This window comes from Mustela nigripes, chromosome 1 (assembly GCF_022355385.1).
Source record: "Mustela nigripes isolate SB6536 chromosome 1, MUSNIG.SB6536, whole genome shotgun sequence".
Classification (NCBI taxonomy): Eukaryota; Metazoa; Chordata; class Mammalia; order Carnivora; family Mustelidae; genus Mustela; species Mustela nigripes.
The window spans coordinates 264,573,045-264,596,007 of NC_081557.1; the positions used below are offsets into that span (position 1 = coordinate 264,573,045).

At 41.8% G+C, this 22,963-nt stretch overlaps 1 long non-coding RNA gene and 1 other non-coding gene across 5 annotated transcripts; one reads left to right on the forward strand and one right to left on the reverse strand.

Moving 5' to 3' along the window:
* The first annotated feature begins 79 nt into the window (after nucleotides 1–79).
* Nucleotides 80–22,476, forward strand: LOC132007407 (uncharacterized). 4 transcript variants are annotated; one of them, XR_009401346.1, is made up of 4 exons: nucleotides 80–227; nucleotides 10,635–10,754; nucleotides 18,525–18,717; nucleotides 20,454–22,476. It is a non-coding gene; the product is annotated as an uncharacterized LOC132007407 (long non-coding RNA). The 4 variants fall into 4 exon arrangements; XR_009401348.1 differs by lacking the exon at nucleotides 80–227 and adding an exon at nucleotides 417–687 and having other exon boundaries at nucleotides 18,525–18,941; XR_009401345.1 differs by lacking the exon at nucleotides 80–227 and adding an exon at nucleotides 417–687.
* LOC132009439 (U6 spliceosomal RNA) lies at nucleotides 22,295–22,401 on the reverse strand. The gene has a single exon (XR_009401928.1). It is a non-coding gene; the product is annotated as a U6 spliceosomal RNA (small nuclear RNA).
* Nucleotides 22,477–22,963: the final 487 nt, after the last annotated feature.

Consider the following 22,963-nt stretch of genomic DNA (forward strand, 5'->3'; position numbering starts at 1 on the left):
CCGTCGGCTCCGCCCTCGCGGACCGATTCCTAGACCCGCTCACTCGCTGTAAACAGAGCTGAGCTGATCTCCCCCCTCCCCCTTTTTTCTTTTCCGTGGCCTTCACCGTCCAAAGAGCGTACAGGGGAGTGCGGCAAGAGGCTGGGCTGTTGGAGACGGGCGGGCGAAGTCTTTAGTACTGGGGTCGAGAAGGGAAGACAGTTCCTACAGGCCAACATAACTCAAAGGTGCGCGGTCTCGTTTCCCTGGAAGAAGCGGAAGGGCACAGCGGCCGCTCTCGGTGACGTAAGCGCCGTCCGCTCGCTGGCCGAGGCGTGCGGTGGCCGGAGAGGGCGCTGCGCATGCGCCCCGGGGCAGAAAGCAGCCGCGGAGCGCTCCCCTTGGGGGCGGGGCTCGTCCCGAGGCTCCCTGTGCCACCGCGAAGCTGCCAGATGTGATCCAGCCTGAGGAGTGTCTAGGGCTTGTAGGAAGGGTTTATTGGGAAGGCGCTGGTTTTCTGTTGTGTTAAAGATTTTGCATTCTTTGTTGACCTCGCAAAAAATTGTCTATTGCATATAAGTAGAATTGCGGCTTTTTTCTGGTGGCACATACCGGATGGAGGTAGGCGGTCGAGCACTTTAGAAATCGGGCAGTTTGGAAGATCCTATCCTTAAGCATCGTCTTGGGTGTTAAAGGCCTTTTAAAACGGTAAATTATACTATCGATGGCAGGGAGCATGCTTGGTAATGCGCCAAGGGAATTGTGTCCACTGAACCAACACACCTATTGGAGCAGGTTTTATTACCAGGTGTTTAACGAGTGTGTGGTGACATATAAATGTGTTTTATTTGAGGCTCTTTTACTCACCTGTGGTAATTTCTGGCTCGTCTTTTAATTGTTTTAATTAGAGAAAGAAGATGTGAAATTAGAGTTTTGAAAGAGGAAAGGGGGGGGGAAATCTCAAACTCAACCATTTACAGGAGTAATCTCCTTTGTGTTTTCCATTTCTGTTTTTTAGATGCCTGTTTTGTCAGTCATTGAAAAAAATTGTATTGGGCTTATTCATCCGACCAGACTCAGTGGTAGGCACTAGCGAGCTGGAAGGAACCAAGACAGAAATAGCTCCTGCCTTCATGGAGTGTGCAATGCAAACAGAATAAATACTAAGCTAATAATCACAATCTAAAGTTACCCGGTACATATTTACCAAAGAACAGGGAAACACTAATTTGAAGGGGTATATGCACCCATAAGTTTATTGCAGCCTTATGTACAATAGCCAAACTGTGGAAGCAGCCCGGGTATCCATCTATAGACGAATGGATCAAGATGTGGAATATCATTCAGCCGTAAAAGGGCAGAATCTTGTCATTTGCAACAAGACTGGCTCTAGGGAGGATAATGCTAAGGGATAAGCCAATCAGAGAAAGACAAATGTATGATTTCACTTACTGGGGAATTTAAGGCACAAAATAGGTAATGAAGGGAAAAAGAGAGAAACAAACAAAAACAAAACAAAACCAGACTCAACTATAGAGAACAGATGGCTACCAGCAAGGAGACAGGTGGGGGATGGGTGAAATAGATGAAGGGAATTAATAGTACATTTAACTGATGAACGCGAACTAACGTATAGAACTGTTGAATCGCTATGTTGGTGTGTAGTGTACACCAGAAACGAGTATAACACTGCATGTTCACTACACTGGAAGGAAATGAGTTAAAAAAAAAACATTACTCAGTACATTGATCTGTATACGTGTGCTGAGTTCACTCGCTGGAATACAAGGTCTAGGATCTTGTGTTTTGTTCTCACTCTTCATCCCTGCATGCAGTAACCTCTCAGTATCTGATCACGCGGCCGATAAACAATTACCAGTATCAAAAGGATTAAGATGGAAAATTGCAGACTGCTGTGGAAATACTCAACCTTAGACTAGGGAGGAATATCGGAGAAGGATTTTCTGAGGAAGCGACATTTAAGATGAGACTTGAAACCCCTGGGCAAAGAAGTATCACTACAGGCAGGGGAAAACAACAAGTACAAAGGTTCTGAAGCCGAGAGGTTGTAAGAAGATCTCTGAAAGGTGGTGTATCCAGCTGGTCCTGAGAATGGAGGAGGGGAGAATTGAGGTCCTTGGGGCCATCGGATGGAGAAGGGGAAGGGAGGCGCAGGAAGGATTTTAAGTGGGTTTTACCCTTTTGTTCGTTTCATGGAGCCTTTTTCCATATTATTATGTGGTTTTCTTTTTACATGGCCAAAATTTTTCTGTAGAGTACTTTTCAGAGTATAGCATTTCTGCACAATACCTCTGGGAGTGCAGCATCATTACACTGTCGGACCATAATTTTCACTCCTGTAAGAATCATATAAATTCTACTTCTAGGTAGATAGCCGAGAAAAATGGGGGCATGTCCAAGCAAAAACTTGTCTATGTGGGGTGCCTGGCTGGCTCAGTCATTAGAGCATGTGACTCTTGATCTCAGGGTTATAAGTTTAAGCTCTGGGTTGGGTATAGAGATTACTTAAAAACTAAAAATTTTAAAATTTAAAAAAAAAATGTCCATGAATATTCATAATAGCATTATCCATACAAGCCAAAAGGTGGAACGGTATGTACGTCCACCAACTGATGAACACATAAATTAAATGTGGTATATCTACGCAATGAAATATTTGGCCATAAGAAGGATGTGTTGATGATATATGGTGTAACATGAATGATCCTCGAGAACATAGGAAGTCTTTTGTGGCAGGTTTCTTTCACTTAGCATGATGACTTTGTTTTTATGAAATGTCCAGGATATGTCCAGGATAGGCAGATCCATAGAGACAGAAAGGATTAATGGTTGCATAGCCCTGGGTGCAGAGATGGAATTGGGGAATGATAGCCAAAGAATGTTGGGTTTCTTTTTGAGGCAAATGTTCTAAAATTGATTGTGATGATGGTTGTACGACTCTGAATATACTAAAAAACCATTGAATTGTATACTTAATTGGATTGAACGAAATGTGAATTATATGTCAATAATGCTGTTATCAGAAAAATGAAGGAAAGAAACAAAAATAATCCAATTAATTGTCCTTCAGAACCTTTTTTGGATTATTCCTGGGTCCAATGGTCTTTGCCGTTTTATGGATTTTGTTGAATACCAAATTTGCCAAGTTGTTTGGCAGTGGGGTTAAACCAATTAAAACGTAACTGGGAATATTCAAGAGCTTCTACTTCATTATATATTTAACCTTTTTGAAGTTTAGGTTTATTAAAAGTATCTTACTGTCTGTGAGAGTGCCAGTGACAATTTAGTCTACAGCACTATAAATGTAATTTTGAGTAATTAATAGGTGCTAAGGAACAAGTTCCAATTGTCCTAACAAAAGCTATCAGCATTCTTCTACACTGTTCACTCATAAGAACTTACTTTTAATCCACGTCTCTTTTTCCTTAATAACTGTGACGTTGATATCACGATGGTTGTCGTTGTAAAAAAGCCTTTGAAATTACCTGAGAAAATAAATAAGGCATATGAAGAAAAGATGTTACTATCCATTTATTGGTAAGGAATTCATATTTTTTTCATTTTTTCAGTCTTTTTTAGAAATGTTTCCTTTTTGTCCTATTGGTTAAAAAATAAATATCTTTCTACATGGCACTTGCAACTAATAATAACTAAAATGTGTTGATTACTTACAATATACCAGGCATTGCACGTTTGGTGCATTCTCTCATTTTTATCCCCACAACACTCCCCTGTAGTAGATGTTTTTGTTGTCCCCATTTTGCAGAAAATATAGAGGTCAAGTAAATCTGCAGGACTGGTCACACAGCGTGGAGAGGCACAGCCGGCGTGCAGACCTTCCTTGTCTGACTCCAGAGCCAGCTGTGCTTTCAGTAACCACTCTTCCCTGCCTCACCCTGTGGGTATTTCTGGCCTGCATTAAATCTTTGAATAAAAATACTCGCCCTCTGGTTATTTTTGTCTTGCCTTTAATCTTAGAACACATTTTTTTTTTTTAAAAGGTTTTAGTTAGCAGTTTATATTTGTGTTTCCAGAGAGTTGATTTTTTTGCTTAAGAGGAGGTTATTCAATTTTCTTAGCCTTGTTCTATTTCATGACTGGAATACTGAATCTTGAAATAATAAACACGCCTTGTTTCAAATGCGGGGTGGTAGAGTAAGGAAACACCTGAGGAACGGTGCTACCATCACAGGAAATGATCTGCTCTGAAATGCAAAATGGTGTCAAGTGAGAGACCCTTTGGAAAGTCTAGGACAGCTGAAGGGAATCAAGTTGGTGAGCACAAAGTGGTTTGCCATCTTTAATAGTCCAGGAAAAATAATTAGAAATGCACTGCATACCTTTTTATTTTTTATTTGTTTAGATTTTATTTATTTATTTGACAGGCAGAGATCACAAGCAGGCAGAGAGGCAGGCAGAGAGAGAGAGGAGGAAGCAGGCTCCCCGATGAGCAGGGAGCCCGATGTGGGGCTCGATCTCAGGACCCTGGGATCATGACCTGAGCCGAAGACAGTGGCTTTAACCCACTGAGCCACCCAGGCACCCCACACTGCATACCTTTTTATGAGTATAGAAGACAGGGATATTACATCTTAAAGACAGAAATTTCTGGTCTCCTTTGTCTTAAATGAAACTTTTAGGGTAACGTTCCCAGCAGACAATTTATGACGGTACTGTCTTGTAGGAGAAATACGGAGGCCTCCAGAAACAAAGGAAATGATTTAGTGTCACTATAATCACTTATCTTTAGAATCTGCTTACATTTAAGGATCTTTTTACAGCTTCCAAAATACGTTTTCATTAATCGCTACAGTGATAGAATATAAGAGGAGTAAACTTCCCAAATAGACATCAAGAGGGAATGAGTCCCCATTCATCAAATAGTATACGGACCTCCTATTTACTAGTAGGTGGGGGAAAGTGCTCAGGCAAAACAAGCCAAAACTTCTAAAATAGGAAACCACAAGCTGCTTTCCAGACTTTACCCTGAATGTCAGCGGGATTTAGGCTTCTTATAGTTAGGTGTCTATTTAGAAAGACCTCACCTGAAGGGATCATTGGTTGCATGTTTCATTAACAAGGCCTCAGAAGTCAAATAGCAGCCACCTATTTGAAATTTGTAAGCCAAAAGGTCTTCAGCAGAAACATTTTATCCGTTTCTTATTGTTGGAAGAAAAATACAGCATTTAAATAACATCACTTTACTCTTTCACAAATTGTTTTTGAATTCCTGAACCACCAAATTTAGTGAATTCAGAAAAAAATCCTTTTTAATTTTTTCAAGATTTCATTTACTTGAGAGAAAGAGAGCACAAGCAGGGGAAGCGGCAGAGGGAGAGGGAGAAGCAGGCTCCCAGCTGAGCAGGGAGCCCGCCTGTGGGATCCAATCCTAGGACCCTGAGATCATGACCCAATCTGAAGGCAGACACCCAACGGACTGAGCCACCCAGGTGCCCTAAATATATCTTATATAATCAAACTATCAATACACGTAGTTTCTTGTCAAACATTTATGGGAGATGTTTGGAGAGAAAGGTAAACGTCTTCCAAAGTGTATTTTTAGTCTCATCACAACATGTTTACTGCAACCCTTATTTCTTCTGAGTAAAGGAAAAGAGCTGTTTGGGGATCAATTATCCACAATCACGGTTTCCAAGACTTCTGTCTCACACAACTAAGCTACTTTTATTACCAGGCAGTGATTTAGTAACTACTGAGTCCCAGTTGCATACTGGGCTTGGTACTTAAGGGATTGGAAGGCATGTTATACATAGTCCTGTTTTTAAGACACCTATTCATTCAATCATTGTGTAATTCAACAACATTTATTAGCTGTGTGTCAGTGAGCATGTGAATCAGCTTCTCTATAATTTGACCTCAGTTTCATCATCTGAGAGATGAAGGTAATAAAATATCTCCTAGGTTTTTATGAGAATTAAATGGGACAATATTTGCAAAAGACTTAGAACAATGTACAACACAGGAAACACTAACTGTTGTCCTAACTTAAGAGTCCTTTATGTGCCAGGCTTGAGTTTGATTTTTTTTTTTTTTTCATTTAATACAGTTAAAGATAGCCCATCCTCAAGCAGCTCTCAGTCTTGCAAAGGAGACACACACGTTAAGGAACATTATTAATACAACAAGAAAAGTCTTATAACAGTTACATGCAGAATGCTATGGGGAAACAGAAAGGAGAAATTCTGTAGGTTGGTTAGAGGGTGCTTCTACAGACTTGCATGCACCATGAATTATTTGCCAGGGGTCAAATTTACAAAATTAGACTTAGTTGTGGTGTCTCACACAGTTTCTGAGGCTCAGGAACCAGGAGGATCTTAGGTGGGTAGTTCTGATTCAGGGTCTCTAATAGGGCTGCAGTGAAGTGATTTGCTGGAGCCGAAGTCACGAAAAGCCCGCTTGTGAACAGGCAGCTGGTTCCCCCACAACAAGTGATGAGAGAAATGGAGACGGACAGAAACTCACTAAGTCCAGGCTATACTGAAGGAGAGGAGGATTAAACGTCAAGGGAAGAGTATCAAAGAATTTGTGAACATATTTTTAAAACTACCACAGGTATGGAAGGGAAAGTTCAGGTTTAGCTACATAGATGGGAACAACCTTAAGACAAGAAAGGAAGTAGCAGAAATGAAAGAATAGAGCATCAAGGGGAATGAGATTAACATTTAAATTGGACTTTAAAGCAGATTACCCTGTATAAAGTAGGCGGGCCTCATCTAATCCGTTGAAGGCCTTCATAGAACAAAGACTGACCTCTCCTGGGCAAGAAGGAATCCTGTCAGATCATTGTTATTCCCATTTTAAAGATGTGGAAACAGGCTTAGTTAAAATAGCTTTGCCATCATGTGTTAAACAGTAAATGGCAGAGCTAGGATCTGAACCCATATTTCTCATTATAGAATCCAGATCTTATCACTGCCTATATTAGTCAAGGTTTCTCAGAGAAATGAATCAAAAGGATGCATCTATGTTGATATCCACATCTTTATATGGAGAAAGAAAAGGACATTTATCCTAAGGAATTAGCTCACATGATCATGGAAGCTTGGTAAGTCCAAAATCTGCAGAGTAGGCTGGCAGACCAGAGACCCAGGGAATAGTTGCAGTACAAGTCCAAAGGCAGTCTGCTCACAGAATTCCTGCTTGCCCAGGAGAGGTCAGTCTTTGTTCTATGAAGGCCTTCAACTGATTAGATGAGGTCCACCGACTTTATACAGGGTAATCTGCTTTAAAGTCCAATTTAAATGTTAAATCTCATTCAAAAAAACACCTTCACAGAAACATCTAAAATAATTATTGACCAAAAGCTGAGCACTCCAGCCCAGCCAAGGTGACAGAGAAAATTAATCATCATACTACCCTATACAGTAAAGGTAATTTGGGATTCAGATCGCAAAGGGCCCCAAGGACCATACTAAGCAGTTTGTTGAATTTACAATTAACCAGTAACTTTCTCATGGCCCTGTCATGTCTAATCAGACATGACCTTAAACATCTTATAATAGTGAAGTGTTCCCATAGAATATTATAATTCTATTAGAGAATGTATATTGGAATATTTGTCTATCAGGTTTCATCTTCAGTATTTTTAAAAAATGTTTTTTATTTGACAGATCACAAGCAGGCAAAGAGGCAGGCAGAGAGAGAGGGGAGGAAGCAGGCTTCCTGCTGAGCAGAGAGCCCGACACGGGGCTCGATCCCAGGACCCTGAGATCACGACCTGAGCCAAAGGCAGAGGCTTTAACCCACTGAGCCACCAAGGCACCGCTCATCTTCAGTATGTTTTGACAGATGAAAAATTTGGTTTTATTGGCATTGTACTTTTTCTTTTCAATATTTTCCGTTCCAGTCCACGTAGTTTTAGCAATTAGCCTTTCACATATTTCAGAATGTTTACTCGTTTCAAAAATATTTTTCTCTATTATTTATTCTCCCCACTTGGGTTTTTTCTCTTAACTTTTTCTTTTGTTTCCATGCCTTATTTCAAGGATTCTTTTTAGCCATGCCTCCTACCAGAGTGAAATATGAATTTAGGAAGGAAGACAAAAATGTAGGTGGGAAAAAAAGAACCCAGTTTGTATACCAGCTGGGCTTGGTGGCTCTTAAAGTATAAACATTGTTGAAGCATCATCTCTTTGCAGAGGATGCATAAAGCTGAAAAGATGTTTCATCCTTTCTGCTGGAGAGATTTCTCTCTGTAGCTCATATAGAGCAAGGAACTCTTTACATTTTTGCTGGAGCCTCAGAATTTAAAGTCTTACGGTCCCAGCCTGTTCTTTTGGCCCATTCCATTCTGGGTCCTCTGTCCCCTCGTCCATCAGAGGACAAGACACAGATAGGATGGGCAGGAGAGTCTCGTGAGACTACTCGAAAGTGATCTGAATTATAGGTTTATGGTCACATCCCTCCAGAGCAGGAAAGAACAGAAAGCAAAGTCTAGAAAACCAGCAGAGTAAAAGATCCGATAAGCCAGAAGGGAAGCAAAAATGGACTTGCACAATTAATGGGGACAGAGACCTGGTGGGAAAGCCTAAAAAAAGGGAAGAGAGCTTGGCAGTTAGTTCCTTGGAAATAGCCCACTTTTCACTTTCCCTCTTAAACACAGTGTTATCGAGTTTATGGGTTTCAGAGTACCTATGGGTGGGTAACACCACTAGCTGGTTCAGTGAATTCTCTTAAATGAGCAGATTTTGTGGGTGAGTGACGAAGACTTCAGCATCATTCGAAGGAGATGCTCGTTTCCTACAAAAGAAACATCTAATGCATCAGAGCTGCTCTGTGTTCCTTTCCTTCCCCACCGTTTCCTCCTTGTTACTGGTCATCCTACGAGCCTGACCCGGTGTGGCTCATCCTCAGTGCTCTAGGGAAAGGGCTTCATTAACAGCATGAAGAAACAAAGGTTTTGCCCAAATCAGTTTCTTTTTTACTTTCGAACATATCAACACAAATATTATGTTGATAAATAAAGGAGTTTATCTTCTGTCTCTAATGAAATTAAATCCAACTTGGAAAAATAGTTTTCCTATTTTACCTTGAAAGATTGCCACTGGAAGAAGTATGCCATAAATTCTCTAAGTAATCCATCCACAGGAATATTCTCTACCATTTCATTGTGTTCCTTTACATATTTCAGGAAGCTATTCTAAATATACTCATTTGAACTGCCTGATAGCAGAAATTAAGACCCCCCAAATCTAACCACACAAAAATACTCTTTGGATCAACCCATGTAGAAAATGATCAGCTAATTTTGACTTAAATCTTATTTATATTTATAACCACTTGTATTTTAAAGTAAAAAAAAAAAAAATACATACCCCAAATTCGCTACTCTATGAGATAATTTCCATTCCTGAATCCATAATGTCTTCTAAATGCTTGAGGACAGGGGCGCCTGGGTGGCTCAGTGGGTTAAGCCACTGCCTTCGGCTCAGGTCATGATCTCAGGGTCCTGGGATCGAGTCCCGCATCGGGCTCTCTGCTCAGCAGGGAGCCTGCTTCCCTCTCTCTCTCTGCCTGCCTCTCCGTCTACTTGTGATTTCTCTCTGTCAAATAAATAAATAAAATCTTTAAAAAAAAAAAAAAACATTTTAAATGCTTGAGGACAGGGTTGGGTAAGGAGGAAAAATAATGCTTCAGAAATATGGTGAGAGGAAGCAATCTTTGTGCTTAAAAAAATCAGTATTCTTTGGGGACTTCCCTTCCTCCCACAATATCAGACCTTCTCCAACATGTCTCTCGGGGAGCGCTACTGATCAATTTTTATAGGTCCATTGAAACTTGGCCTCCTGACCACTATCAGGAATTTATAACATACATATAAATAGGTAATGAATATTAAAAGCCTGATTTGAATGCCAAGTCAGGTTTTTTCCACCCAGAGAACTGTTGAATAGAACAGACTTCCTTTGACAGCTACTCCCACATACGTTATAATATATGCACCATATTCGTTACTGTAGAAAGTTACCGTTAAGGCCACAGAAACTAGATCTTGTCTATATGAAGAAAACAAGGCTATATATGTTATTAATAATATTATTTTGGTATTCATACATAGTATCTTGCTTTTTGCCTTTGCCTTTAAAATATATTTTATATATTTGTGCTTTAGTGTCTAAAACTATTCAAAAGCCAAGTAGTTATTCACTAAGTTCTCATGAGTCACTGAATTCAATTTACAAAAATTTTACTGTCAAGTAGTAGCTGTAGACTTTTTTACGTTTGATATACATTAAACAAAGGAACCAAGACAAAATGTAATTTCTATGCTAACAAAACCAGGATCTTTTATCATAACACTAAAATTAACCCTAATGTTAGGAGTTAAGTTAGAGTAAAATATTAGAAAATATTTTCAAAAGGCTTTTTTGGGGTGGAGGCCTTTTTTTTTTTTTTTTTTTTTTTTTTGCAGTCAGAGTCAACCATTTTACATTTAAAAATTCCTTAAAGTTTGTAGCAATCAATACATACTCTCATCTTCCACAGCAGCTTGAGGGGGTATAACCCAAGGCGTAGAGGTCATGACAACAGGAATTTCTGGTCTGAGCATCCCCTGTGTAAATCCTGGTACCCCGTTCCTCCTAGGACTCAAACTTTCTCCTTTCCCTTGGCAGGTCCTGGAAGAGTAAACTTGATCTGCTTGACAGCTGTGGAAAGAATTTCATCTCCGTTCTCTGCCTGATTGCCCTGGCACAGCTGCCCCGCTGGCATTCTTCAGATGGGTAATGACCTTGGTATGACACCTAGGGGTCACTGCTTCACAGTTTGTGCTTAACCAACCGTCGCCGTCCTCACTGCTCGTACTGGATTAGGTCCCTCTTAGTCAATGTCTGTTATTCTAGGTGAAGAGGGAGTGGAGTGAACTGGGGGTCTGTCTCTGCTGGTGTTATAACCCTTGCCGTGAATTTCCAAATGGGGTGGTCCTGCTTTCCATTTTTATAACTCGCAGTTTCAAATTTTACATTGACACATTTCCTTGTGATGCTTAGCTCTTATGCTCTGTCTCTGTCATCAACTTCTGTGGCTCTGGATAAGGTAACATTTAAAGTGATCCCGTGTAACTCCTGAAGAGTCTGGACACTTTGACTCCCAACTATTCGGAGTGAGGTCACTCCCAAAGAAGTTCGGGGGCAGTCTCTCTGCCTCGCCCGATCCCTTCCTGTGGAGACTACTGTGAGTTCCAGAGTATTCTCTCTCTCTCCCTCTCCTGTCTCTGACCCTCTCCCCACCTGTTTCTCAAGATCTGGAAGAACATCTGGTGGCCTTATTTTTCAAAGTGCAGAAGTAAAGAAAGACCTCGTGTTAAACGTAACTGACTTTTTAAGAGAAAAATTCACTTTCTGTCAACAAAGGAGTAGAAACATAAAATTCTACTTATAAGAGACTTACAATGACTTATGCATAGAATGTTAATATAAATAATAATATGACTCTTCATTTAATATTATGGTTCGTTCAGAAAGAGATAAGGAGAAAGCATTGCTCCTGAAGATTATATTTAAAGTCAATCTTTACTCTTCAGTTTTCTCAGTTTTATTTTTCTTATCAGAAACCATTTTGTATCTAGTTAGGTCAGCCATCTTGGTTCTTCAGAGTTGACTGCGTTTTTATAAACTGTTATTCACAATCATTCACCAACCTGTGTGTGTGTGTGTGTGTGTGTGTATGTGTGTGTGTGTGTGTGTGTGTGGAGCCTGTTTTCTGAGTAGGCCCCTCAGAGAAGCTGTTGGGAAGAATTATTTCCTGAGATGAAATATCCTGGCCAGAGCAACACACTCCGTGTTGTATTTGCCATGAAGTTGATGAAATTTTGCCTGATCACCAGAGTCCCCCACTTCTCCTTCTTTTAAGAACAGCCATTTTCTTTCCTTTTTAAAAATGTTTTTAAGAAGCTTTTGGGTTTTTTTGTTTTTTATTTTAGAGAGAGGGAGCGGAAGAGAGAGTGGGAAGGTCAGAGGGAGAGGGAGAAGCAGGCTCCCTGCTGACCAAGGAGCCTGATGCAGGACTCAATCCCAGGACCCTGGGAGCATGACCTGAGCTGAAGGCAGATGCTTAACCCACTGAGCCACCCAGGCGCCCTGAGTGCAATAAACTCTCGAAAGCATATTTAAACACAACCTAGTACATTGTGTGATGCAGACTGAGGTTAATGTCAATTGATTTTTTTAAGTCACATTTGCTAGTAAAATCTGTGGTTAAATGGAACTGTATCTGATTCAATAAACAAATATCCAAATGTTTATTGAGCATCAGCTATGTACAAGGCCTTGACCTGAGTTAAAATACTAATCTGAACACAAACTGACCGCAGAAGCAGGAGAAAATGATACAAACACAAGTGTGCTTATTGGGAAATATGCAGTGATCATAATTTAAAGGGAAAACTGAGGGCAGCTCTGCAAATATTTTGCGGAACTTTTTTATGTATTCTTGGGAAATACTTAGAGTTTCCACTTTCCTAATATTCTTTTATTCTGTCTTTTATTCTAAGATCCCGGTAAAATCTTTGTGGGTCGATCTCAGGCTCTTTTTATTGTCCCAATACAGGCTCACTGTGAAGTGCTCCTTCTACCATCCCTCCAAACATGTTCTGCGCTCGTCCCTTAGATTTATGGCAGGTTCCAGGACTCAGGGAGAGAATCATCAGAGGGGTCTGCACAACGAAGGCCTTAGTTAGGATAATGCCTATGTTGTTGACAAATAAGACTCAAAAAATAGATACCAAAGTGGTGGCTCTGTAATATGGGGACCCGATTCTGTCCACCTTGTCACTTTTCCATCCTTAGGGAGCTGGCTTCGTTTCTGGGCCTGACAACAGCTCCTCGCCACACCCTGATTCCAGCTCACCGGAAGGAGAAGGAGGGAAGGAAGCCCCTGACCCAGCATATGTCGCCTGGCCTGCGTCCCATGGACCGTGCGTTGTTAGCTGAGTTTGGGTCTCGCTTAAATGATCGTTAGTACGGAAGATGAAGGATATCGAGAGGACCGTTAATAACTCTGCCACATGCTAATATGGTCTGGAGCTCTCAAACTGTCCTTAAAAAACCACCAGCAGTGGGTGCTCTGGCTGGTACCTCGCTCCCATCCATCTCCGTTCCCTGGAGAGTCTTACAGTATTTAGAGTACGGGGTGGGGGAGCTAGGAAACAGGGAAGGAGAGCTGAGGTCTGATCTCAGCTCACTTTGCAGCAATAGTCTATGCTGTCACTGCAAGAGAGTGTGACCCCCGCATGGAGTGCCCCAGAGAGCCAGTCTAGATGACGGTGCTGACCTGCACATCCGAGTGCGCACGGATGGAACAGTAGGTTCAGGACAGAAGGCAAGTATGACTCTGAAGCTGAACATAACCCTTTCCCATGCAGCTGAAATCTCGACGTTCAAATGCCCCCCCACTTCGCTGTTTGTAGGTAAGGGGTTGCCTCTTCGGCGGCCCTGCCATCTTGGCTTCATGCCCTGTTGACCCGCGTCTGGTCTCCTGCATCCTGATGCCCGTCAGGCAGAACCCCAGCGTTCCACGTGCACCTGCAGGAAGCCCCGCAGTCTGCAGCACGTTCCCCAGGCCATGTGCTTCCTTCCTGAGCGACTCCGGAAACTGGCTGTACCTCCGGATTGTCTTGATTAGGGATCTTGGCTGATGGGAACAGAAACCTACTCCACTCAGCTCTGTCGGTGTGGGAGGGAGGGTTGATGGTTGAAGGGATTCGGGGGATCTAATTTCAAGAGGTAGAGGACTTTATCACAGGAAGTAGGTAACCATCCCCAAACTACTTTTCCTGGTGTCATGTGACCTCTCATCTCTTCCCCTCGGGGTATGTCCATTTGTACCCTCTCTTCTACCCATCGATTTCAGATCTTTCTAAGGCTTTTGAGGTTTGATCCCCTGTTTCTTATCTGAGACTTTGATTTGCCGCGGTGTTATGGTGGCCCCAATCCTCCCACGGCCAAGAGCTCCTCTGCACAACGTGAAGAGCCTCAGTCTCTGTGTTTTGGTTCAGTCTCTGAGATGAGAACGTCTAATTGGCTTAGGCTGAATGAGATGTCTACCCGTGGTTGAACCATTTGTAGCCAGGAAAGCAGAGTTCCCTGAGACAAGCATAACCAAAGGCTAGAAGGCAGGTTCTCCTACAGTAGGAATGGGAAGGTGACTAATACATCTAATACATAATACAATCTTCTTAATATTTTTAACCCCAGTCCAAATTGGGCTGCCCAAGTTAGTCCTGGAATAGTGTTAAACCTCTGGTTAGTTACAGAATGTCATCTGACCAAATACCATGACTGGTACCAGGGGTGAGCCCCCAAACATACTACAGGTCAGCTACTCCCGTGACCACATAACTTGCTGCCTCTTGCCTTCATCCACTTATGCTCAAGAACTGGCAGCTTCAGACTCTTCCATAGTGGTCTCGGCTTAAGGAAATGTGGTATATCTCAACACCAGGATTCCTTCTTATTTTGGATATGACTTCTTCATATCTCCTTTAGAAATTTTTCGTGATTTCCATCATGTTCCTTTGAATTACATGATCTGTGAGTATCATTTAGAAACACAAAAATATACTTTATGAATTGACCTGCAGCAGGAGTACATTGAGGTTTCTGTGGGTGTTGAAGCTTACACAGTTTTAGAGACATTTTTTAAAAGAAAAAAGAATATAAAATTTTAAGACAAAATTAAGTATGAAGTTGATCCTCTATTTCAAATGAAATAGGAAACATAAGAGATATCTGTTTAATAAATGGTTCTTACATTTCATTGGGCATAAAAATAACAGGGCAATCTTTTCAAGTACAGATTTCTAGACAAGGATGCCTACTCTCACAACTTTTAATCAACATAGTACTGGAATTCTTAGCCAAAGCAATTAGGCAAGAAAAAAAAATAAAAGGCATCCACATCTGAAAGAAGTAAAATGATCTCTGTTTGCAGATGACATGATACTACATATAGAAAACCCTAAAGACCCACTGTAAAAACTGTTACATGTAGTAGACAAATTCAGTAAAGTTGCAGGACATAAAATCAGGCATCAAATTTCCTGATTTTGAGCTATAGATAATAAGAACAGTATGGTACAAACAAAAAGACATATAGATCAGCAAAACAGAATAGAGAGCCAGGGAATAAGCCCACACAGTTAGTTAGTTTCTGACAAAGTTGTCAGGAATATACACTAAAAATCTGTATAGCAGGGTGCGTGGGCACCAACTCTTGACTTCTGCTCAGGTCATAATCTCAGGGTCGTGAGATAAAGCCCTATGTAGTCAGGCTCCACACCCAGCAGGGCGTCTGCTTCTCTCCCTCTCCATAAGTCCCTGCACACTCTCTCTTTCTCTCTCTCTCTCAAATAAATCTTGTAAAGAAAAGATTTCATAGAATAAAAAAAATAGTATGAAAATCTGCACAGCAAAGGAACTGATCAACAAAATGAAAAGACAACCTACAGAATAGGAGAAAATATTTGACAAAACACACATCCAATAAGGAGTTAATATCCAAAATATATAAGGAACTCAACTAGTTAGTAAAACAAAAACAAAACAACAAAAACCAAAAAATGAAAAACAAAACAAAACAAAATAAAAAATGGGCGAAAGACCCCAAGAAGACCTACAAATGGCCAACGTCTGAAAAGATACTCAACGTCACTCATCATCAGGGAACTGCAAATCAAAACCACAGTGAGATACCACCTCACGCCTATTAGGATCTCTCTTACCAGAAAGATGCTTATCTTTACCAACCTCTCCCCATTTCCCTCACTGCTGGTGGAGATGTGGAGGAAAGGGAACCCTTGCGCACCATGGGTGAGTATATAAATTGGTGCAGCCACTCTCGAAAGCAGTATGGAGGTTCCCAAAAAATCAAAAATTGAATACCATGCGACCCAGCAATCTCGAGGAAAATCATCATTATTTTGAAGTGTTATATGCACTCCCATGTTCATTGCAACATTATTCACAGTAGATAAAGTGTGGAAAACCCCGTTTCCATCAACAGATTGATAGAAACCTAAGTTTCTGTCAATAGATGATATATATACATACACATATATGTGTATGTATATATAGATATAGATTTGATGGAATATTATTTAGTCTTTAAAAAGAAGCAAAGCCTGGCATTTGAAGTAATTTTGATGGACCTGGAGAGCATCGTGCTAAGTGAAATAAATCAGACAAAGAAAGACAAATACTGCGTGGGTCACTTACACATGGAACCCAAGAAAAAAAAAATCAGACCCATATAAACAGAGCAAAATAGTGGTTGCCAGGAGGTGGGGGTGCGGGAAATGGGGAGAAGTTGGTAAAGAACACAGAACTGAAAACCTCTGTTCAGTTATAGACGAGTAAGGGCTGAGGACCTAAAGTACAATTTGGTCACTGTAATTCTGAACGCTGTATTATATAATTAGAACTTGCTGAAAATAGAACTCTTTTTTTTTTTTTTAAAGATTTTAATTATTTGAGAGAGAGAGAAAGGGCATGAGCAGGCGGAGGGGCAGGGGGACTTGACCCCATGACCCTCAGGTCATGACCTGAGCTTAACTGAGCCACCCAGGTGCCCCTGAGAGTAGAACTTAAGTGTTCTTAGGAAAAAAAAGAAAAAAGGTAAATATGTGAGGTAATGGATGTGTTCATTAAGTCAAACGCAGAAACCCTTTCACAATGGATACATATATCAAATCACTTTGTATACTTTAAATATCTGTAATTTTACTTGCCAATTATAGCTCAATAAAGCTGAATAAACACACGTATGAAAAAGATTTTGTAAAAGTGCCACTTGTTTGCTACATTGAGGGAGAAAAAAAAAAAAAAAAACCCAGATTCCTGGGTCAACTCTGACTTGCAAAATCAGAATTTCTGAGAGGAAGTCCTGAATCTGCATTTTAGCAGCTGCGTCCTCAGGTATCCGAGGACCACGTTTTGAGATGAACCTAAGTGACCTCTGTAGTGGACTAATAAGGTTTTAATGATATATTTTCTTTTTTGTACATTTACTGGGGATTCCAGTTATTATCATTGTCAGAATACAAATTTTGTACACATATGAGGACCTTGTCACAAATGTATCTTTTCTTTTTAAGATTTTATTTATTCATTTGATAGAGATTATAAGTAGACAGAGAGGCAGACAGAGAGAGAGGAGGAAGCAGGCTCCCCTCTGAGCAGAGAGCCGAATGTGGGGCTCCATCCCAGGACCTTGAGACCATGACCTGAGCTGAAGGCAGAGGCTTAACCCTCTGGGCCACCCAGGCGCCCCACAAATGTATCTTTTAAGTTAGCTGTTTTGTGACCAGAAAGAATAAGCCAATGAGGAGAAGGAAAATCAGAAGCTTCAAAAGGTAACAAGGAATATCATAATATGTCACAGAATATTTACATTAGTTGGGGAAGAAAAATACTCCATGGATGTCATTTTTCCATATCGTAAAATGAACACATGGATACAACCTTAAAAAATGAGATTAATTTTTAAAAATTACTCCAAAGACAGTAATGACTGTGAAACAAATATAGAATATGTTTTTAAAATACTAAGTATTTATGATACATGTATAAAGCATCACACACACAGATTTAATAATAGTATAAATATACTTTGGTTAACCTTATGAGTTAATATTTTGAGTGAATTAATTGCTGATTAATTCACAGTAACTGAATGTTAATATGCATAATGTTCAAAATATCTATACATATCTGGGGGCGCCTGAGTAGCTCAGTTGGTTAAGCGTCTGCCTTCAGCCCAGGTCATGATCCTGGAGTCCTGGAATCGAGCCCCACATCAGGCTCTCTGCTCGGCAAGGAGTCCACTTCTCCCTCTCCCGGCTGCTCCCCGTGCTTGTGCGCTCTCTCTCTCACTCTTGTTCTACCTCAAATAAATAAGTAAAATATTTTAAAAAATACATATCTGAAGAAATGACTTACACATTTGTGACAGAAAAACAAAATCAGTCAATGGATCGACCAAATTAAGTTACTGAACTAAATTGACAGCCAAACTGTAATACTCATATTTCATATTTACAGTCATTTCATATTTACATCATTTCATATTTACAATCAAAACATTCCTGAGTTTGGAGGGAAAATGCCTGACTTTATAGCTTTAGGAAAGTACCGTTAAGTAAACTTAGGGGACTTCCGGAGGTAGCAAAATGGGGTGGGGAAAACCGTAGAATGATCACACTTTTCTGGTAATTGGAACTCAAACTCCTGGAACATGGCTGTACAATTTCTACCCTGAAAGACCTGTTCTTTCTGAGGGTCCACATCCCCTTTCCTTGCAAATAAAAGGCAGAGGTATGACCTCAGAGCTGGGAATCCGAAATCAGATTCAAAGGGGTTGGAGAGGTATAAGTCAGCCCAGGAGACAGAGTTTTCTAGAATGGAGCTTTCTTGGGACATGAATCATGTTTTTTAGACACAAAACTTTCTAGCTCCAAATAGAAAAAAAAAAAATCATTCTTACTTGATGAAAAAATGTCTCTGTGCCAGAATGCTAGGAAACAACGGAGTCGTCCAAGCCCCGAGGCTCTGTGGCTCATTTGCCAAGTTCCCCTCTTCATCTGCCGTCAGTGCCTCCTCCCCGGCTGCGTGGCCACCGCAGATTCTCAGCTCCACCGTTGTGCTAAGCTCAAGCGTGTGTCTGTACGATGCATTCTCCCGTGACTTTCTCATCCTACTCCAGGTAGGTCCGTGTCACTCAAGACCATCCTTGGGACACAGAGGCATGTTGTGCCGGAGGAAAGTGACTCTGTTTGCAAGCCCGCCGCAGAACCTGTCATTAGTCCATACTCTCTGCTACAGGGGAGGTTCCCACACGACAGTTAAAGCAGCTTCATGGTTTATAGCTTTATTAGCTTCAGCTGCAAACGCGAGCACATACACAACCTCTATTTGCCGCTAGCAAAGGTATGCTGCCCTGAGTGGGGGGGTCATATTCCTTTGTGCCATTGCCATGCACTGTAGCGTTGTAAAGATAAATCCAGGCTCTTAAAACTTTCCAAATTCCTGCAGAGCCTCATTTAGACAGTACCCATATATTTACCACGACCACTTTTAAAAATATTTATTTATTTATTTATTTATTTATTTATTAGAGAGCATGCGTGCGAGTGGGGGTGGGGCGGAGGGAGAGACTCTTCAAGCAGACTCCCTGCTTAGAGCGGAGTCCCATCTGGAGCTCCACATGAGGCTCCATGTCCCGACCCCCAAGATCATGCCCTGAGCTGAACCCAAGAGTCTGACGCTTGACTGAGCCACCCAGGGGCCCACCACTGCTTATAAAATTAGTTCCCAGTAGAGTTTGAGTCAGTGGATCTGGAGTACTATAATCCGATTTGCTTCCCTAAGACACCGAGATGGAAGCATGTGGTAGCCTTTATGGGGAACAGGATTTCCCAACCTTGGCACTACTCATGCTTGGGGCTGAGTAATTCTTTGTTGAGAGAGTTGTCTTGTGCCCTGAAGGATGCTTAGCAGTATCGAGTTTCCACTAGGCTTGGAGCTTGCTAGATGCTACTAGCTAAAGGTAGTCAACAAGTTTTTGTTTTATCTCCCCCTCCCGACAGTAGGAGCTCATCTCCTGCATCTTCCCTTAAATGGAGAGCTGTGAGCTCCTATTTTCCTTTAGGATCCCTAATCTAATTATTGCCAGCTTCTGAATCTGAGCTCTCCACACACCAGGAACTTCAACACACTCTTACGTTTTTGCTTTTCTTTCTGTTCTGTTGCTACCCTGTATCCTTCTAATGAATTCATCTTACGCTGTTGATTCTTCCTCCAGTTTAGGAAACAGCAACTCCCCTTTCAGATGTTCAGACTGGAAACTCGGGAGTCATCTTTGACTCCTCGTCACCCCCCCCCCCGCCATCCTGTGTTGCTCAGGGTCCCCGCAGGATACAATAGCACACTCAAGGGGTATATGAGGAAAATTCAAAAGATTCTTTAGAAATATGTGGTCCTCGGGGCACCTGGGTGGCCCAGTGGGTTAAAGCCTCTGCCTTCGGCTCAGGTCATGATCCCAGGGTCCTGGGATCGAGTCCCGCATCTGCCTCTCTGCTCGGCAGGGAGCCTGCTTCCTCCTCTCTCTCTCTGCCTACTTGTGATCTCTGCCTGTCAAATAAATAAATAAAATCTTTAAAAAAAAAATAAAGAAAGAAATATGTGGTCCAGTTAAGGGAAACTATTAAGAAATGGTGAAGCACCCAAGAGGTAGTGGGAAGACTTCACTAACCCAGGCCAGAAGGAGCCCAGGGTGGGGAGGGTTTGCCAGCACCTGCACGAGCTGTAGCCATAACAGACCGCTGCCTACTAGGAGCTGTGGCCTTAGGTGGAGAAGGACAGTCCCTGCCAAGCTATAGGTGGGCAAGGAAGGAGCCAGGGGAATAAATATCCTGGTCTCCTTCTGCTTTTGCCCTCCAGTGTCCAACGGTCTGAACACAAGCAGAGGAGGACGGAGAGTCCAGGCATGTGGTCTGTGGAGGTCAGGCTCCAGGCTACGGGGAGAGACGGAGCGTCGATCTGAAGGGGCAGCTGGAGTCTTTGCAGGCTCGTCAGTGGATCGGTTCGCTCTACCTTGAAACGCATCCAGAATCTAAGTCTCACTCCCGTCACCCTTGTTTCCTTCCTAGTCCCCGCGCTGTTGCTCACGTTGACAACCGCATTAGCCTCTCATCACTATCCCTTTACCCGGCTTTATTTTTTACAGCATTTATGACTCTCTAAAATATTATGTATCATTTGATAGTTTGCTTATTGTATATCTCTCTCTACTAGAATGGAAATTCCGTGAAATTATAAACTTAATCTGTTCTATAATGCTATTACATTCCTTATACATTACAGGCAGTCAATATCTTTTGAATTAGCTGAGTAATTAATCTTAAATGAATCTGATTTGGTTTCTGTTACTTAAAGCCAAGGAAACTTAGGTGATTCAGGTGTGTGTAAGGTAATCTCATTTTGGTTTTTTGAAAAGTTTATTTGTGCTCATAGAAGAGAATGTAAGTATATTCAAAATTAGAAGTGATTACCACTGGAGAGTGGGACTTGAGGTCATTTCCAGTTTCTTCTTCAGTTTAATACTTCTGGAATATTCTACAATGAATGTGTATGATCCTTGTAATCAGATAAAGAGAAACCCTTTATTTTGAAGTACAGACTAGGACTAGATCAGTCAGACGCAGGGAAGCTCGGTAATTCTTTTTCCTCTCTTGGCTCCCTTCCCTTCCGTACCGTGTCGTGGCCAACCCTTTTCTGTTCTTCCGAAGCTCTTGTGCTGAATCCTTCCCCCACCTCATCTTCCCTGCTCTGTGCCTAGGGAGGTGACCATGAGATTGCGACCACCTGGCTTTTGCCCTCTGGCTTCCGGCTCCGATCAGTGGATGGTTTTAGCTGAGATCTAGAGGGTCAGATTATTTACTCCCCAGCACCCGCGTCACCAGCTCCCTGCAGCGGGATATAGCCCTTTAGGTTAGGGCTAAAGGCCCTAGTTCTGGTCAGATGGTCCTCTCCAAACAGCTGTCTCTAGCCACCCCCGACCTTCCTCTGGCTCCTTCAGGCCCAGGGATGGTTAGAGCCTCCCCTACTGCCAGCCCTGGGGTAATGCACCATCCCCTGTTCTTCCTAAGCCCTGCTCACAGCTCTAAAATCTCCCCTCAGATTACCCAGTTCTGCTGTTCCCTATCTTTTCTTCAAGGTCTGAACGAAGCATTCAACCTCGTCCTCACTCACTCTTAGCAAATGGCCTTGTTCATTAGTTTTTACTGAGAAGGTTGAGGCCTTCCATCAGCTTTCTTGGCATTTCTCAAATGTCTGCGCCCCATCACTCCAGTAACAGTGGTCCACGTCATGGCCCACGGCCACCTCCACTCCTCACTTCTGAGAGCACAGAACACATCTGGGACCAGGACTCCACCCTGTTTTTTTTCTTACTCTGAGAACTTTCCATAGAGAACAAACTGATGGTTACCAGAGGTGGGCGGGAGGTGAAATAGAGGAAGGGGACTGAAGAGTATATCTAACAGGGTGAGCACTGAGTGATGTACACAACTGTTTGGTTGTTTTTAAAGATTTCCTTATTTATTTTAGAGGGAGAGCATGCTGGGAAGGGGCAGAGGGAGAGAGAGTCTCAAGCAGACCCCATGCTGAGTGGGGAGCCCAGCCTGGGGCTCGATCTCACCACCCTGAGACCATGACCTGTGCCGAAACCAAGAGTCGGATGGTTAACCAACTGAGCCACGCAGGTGCCCCGTTGCTGGGTTTTGCATATGGAATGCGTCACGAATGTGCGTGTCATCTTTGCACAGGGGCTGTGCCACTCTTCTCTGTCTTGTTCCAATTTTAGTGTATGTGCTGTAGACATGAGCCCTCAAATTGCTGACTCACTGTATTGTACACCTAACTAATACCACACTGTATGCTCACTGTATTGGAATTAAAACTGGAAAACTAAATAATAAAAAAAGGAACTTTTCTCCTGCATGGGCTCTTCTCCCTCCTTGCATACTTGAACTCCGTGTGTATCTGATGTCTCAAAACTTGGTTTGATGCTATGACAACGTTTTTTTAAAGAAGAAAGCATATCAACTTGTACTACTTTATCACTTTTGTGCAGATAATTTTTCAAATATATACTTGCTGTCCTATTTATTTAACCTAACTCTGGTCCCTTATCTCTCCAATCAGACTTACACACATTTTACATGGATTTCCAATGATCTCCTCAAATGCAGTATTATTTCATCCTTCCTCTCACCTTCCCCTGCACTGGATTTTGTCCCATTTTCTGTATTTGTTTCCAATGGCACCTATATTCTTTTGGGCTCAAGAGTGTAAAACAATTGAAATTATTTTTTAATGCATCTATTTTCTGTGCCCCTCGACTGCAGTTACTTCCTGAATTCTATGGGTTGTGTTTTTTTTTTTTTTTT